This window comes from Carlito syrichta, unplaced genomic scaffold (genome assembly GCF_000164805.1).
Source record: "Carlito syrichta isolate Samal-C Ts95f unplaced genomic scaffold, Tarsius_syrichta-2.0.1 Scaffold213409, whole genome shotgun sequence".
Lineage (NCBI taxonomy): Eukaryota > Metazoa > Chordata > Mammalia > Primates > Tarsiidae > Carlito > Carlito syrichta.
This window is the reverse complement of record NW_007157505.1, coordinates 1-2,767: the sequence shown is the minus strand read 5'-3', so window position 1 is coordinate 2,767 and position 2,767 is coordinate 1. Positions and strand designations below refer to the sequence as shown.

Below are 2,767 nucleotides of genomic sequence, written 5' to 3'. Positions count from 1 at the left end.
GCCTGGGAAAGGCATTTTGAAAGTATGAGTGGAGGTGGGGCTTGGTGGCTCACGCCTGTAATCCCAACACTTTGAGAGGCTGAGGCAAGAGACTGCTTTAGCTGAGGAGTTTGAGACCCAGCCTGGGCAATTTGGCGAGATCTCATCTCTACAATAAAATTAAAAAATTAGCCAAATGTGGTGGCACATGTCTGTAGTCCCAGCTACCCAGGAGGCTGAGGCAGAAGGATTGCCTGAGCTTAGTAGGTTGAGGCTGTAGTAGCTGTGAGCATGCCACTGCACACCAGCCTGGGTGACAGAATGAGACTCTGACTCACAAAAAAGAAAATAAAAGAAAGTGTGAATGAAACGGTCAAGTGGGAACACTGGGTTTCTGGGTTTGCACAGGAGTGGTGAGAAGGAATGGCTTTGGTGGTTTATGGAGTTTGCTGTCATGACCCTCCTCTCTCCCCATCTCCCCCCTTCCTTTCCTATTCCTTTCTCTGCTTCCCTTTCCTCCTTTCCCCTCTAACTCCCCGTACCTATACATAGCATTTCATCCATCCTGTGTCTGCATTATGCAATGGATGTTATTATTATTTGCATTTGGGCAAGGAAACCCGAGTCTCTGGCCATGGTTGCATGGTTTATGAGTCTATTCGGAGTCTGTAATCATCCTACTCGCTTGTCTCAAGTGTGGGAATAAAGCCAGGCTGGGATTAGGGGGTTGTAGAATTAGCAGGGTGGCTGATCAAACCATCTAGGGCAAGATGGTGTGTGTGGTCAGGAGTGTAGCCTTGAGTCAGATGGCTTGGGTTCAGATCTCAGCTCTAGTACTTGCTAACTGCGTGGCCCTGGGCGAGCAGCAGCATTATCTCGCCAAGCCTCAGTGTCCTCATTTGTAGCATGGGAACAATAATGCATACCTCGTGGGGTTGTTGTGAGCATCAATGAGGTGTTCCTGCGCAGAGCAGCCACTCACCACCTGGAAGTGTTTGTAATGAGCCCTCCCAGACCTCTGGGCTGTGGCTGTGCACCTGCATTGCGTTCTCCAGCACAGTGATTTCCAGGACCCAGTCCATTCTGGCTGGGCTCTTGTAAGTAAACGATTTTTTTTTTTTCCTGAGTTGGAGTCTTACCCTGTTGCCCAGGCTGGAGTGCACTGGCATGCTCACCGCTGCCTGCAGCCTCGACTTGCTGGGCTCAGGTGATCTTTCTGCCTCAGCCTTCCAAGTAGCTAGAACTACAGGTGTGTGCCAGCACACCTGGCTATTTTTTTTTTCTTGATTTATTGTAGAGGTGAGGTCTTGCCAAGTTGCCCAGGCTGGTCTTGAACCCGTGGGCTTGGACAATCCTTTCACCTCAGCCTCCCAAAATGCTGGGATTATAATCATGAGCCACCATGCCTGGCAAGTAGATGTATTAAGGATCACATTAAAGGTGCTGGGCCGGGCTCATGGCTCAACCTGTAATCCTAGCGCTTTGGGAGGGCCAGGTGAATGGATTGCCTGAGGCTGTGGGGTCAAGACCCGCCTAGGCAACTTGGCGAGACCTCATCTCTACAATTAAAAAAAAGAAAAAAAAATTAGCCAGGCGTGGTAGTGCACACCTGTAGTTCCAGCTACTCGGAAGGCTGAGGCGGAAAGAGAGGTGGAAGGATCGCCGGAGCCCAGCAGGTCGAGGCTGCGGTGGCTGGGAACAGCCACTGCACTCCAGCCTGGGTGACAGAGTGAGACTCCAACTCAAAAAAGAAAAGATGCTGAAAGGATGCCACCAGTAAACGTTTACTGAACACATATGTGTGCTTGGTGTGGCCTAGGAACCAGTGACTCAGACCCATGCCTCATGAAAAGGAAGGTGGAGGTGGGGCTGTTGGTGGTTCTGGCTTGATCTCACTGGGTGATATGTGATGGGGAAGGATACTAGAAGTGGGGAGGAGACAGGCCCTTCATCACCAAGAACTGAGATGAGCTCAGGTCTACTTGGTAGTTGGTGAATGACTGACACAGGCTCACAGGGCCCCTTCTGAGCCCAGGGAATGGCAGGGGCCCTCACCAGCACAGGTGCCTCCCACACTTGAGGTCTGGTGGGACCTCTGCCCATCTCTTCCAGGTGACAACGGCATGGCTGTGCCCCAGGCTTTCCCACTGGGGCCCCTCCTTGAGCCTGCGGGTGCTGTGATAGAGTCCCAGCCCTGCCCTCGGAGCTTGGCTGAGGACTTCCTGGAGGAAGAGCTTCGACTCAATGCTGAGCTGAGCCAGCTGCAATTTTTGGAGCCTGTAGGCATCATCTACAACCCTGTGGAGTATGCATGGGAGCTGCATCGCAACTACGTGATTCGCTTCTGCCAGGCCCCCAAGGAAGTGCTTTTCCTGGGTATGAACCCGGGGCCTTTTGGCATGGCCCAGACTGGGGTAAGGGGCTTGGCTTCCCTGGCAGGTGGAGTGGGGTGGGGAGTGTAGGGGGTGGGGGAGTGGGAGCCCAGGGTGATGCTGCCTGGGTGTGTGTGGAGGAGCATGTGCATGGCTGTGCAGATCCCCGCTCCATCCTCTCCTAGCACACACAGGCTCCTGTGGTTGCAGACACTCTCCTGGCCTCTCTGCCCATAATTAACCAAGCACATTAATGGTAGTTCCGATTTCCCCAAGAGCTGGCTGTTAATTACCTCTGAAAGCCCTTCCTTCCTCCAACTCCATCCTTGCCTTGCCGGATCTCCCCTAGTGTGTGATTGAGGTCAGAAGAGGGCTAGGACTGCTGGGTCCTGAGAGGAGCCTGGCTGACAGGTGGG

At 53.1% G+C, this 2,767-nt stretch overlaps 1 pseudogene across 1 annotated transcript in view; it reads left to right on the top strand.

Moving 5' to 3' along the window:
* Positions 1-2,393, top strand: part of LOC103253236 — a 3,840-nt pseudogene extending 1,447 nt beyond the window's left edge. The window contains exon 2 of the transcript XR_503851.1: positions 2,092-2,393. The product of XR_503851.1 is annotated as a single-strand selective monofunctional uracil DNA glycosylase pseudogene (transcript). The remainder of the gene's footprint in view (positions 1-2,091) is intronic.
* The last annotated feature ends 374 nt before the right edge of the window (positions 2,394-2,767 follow it).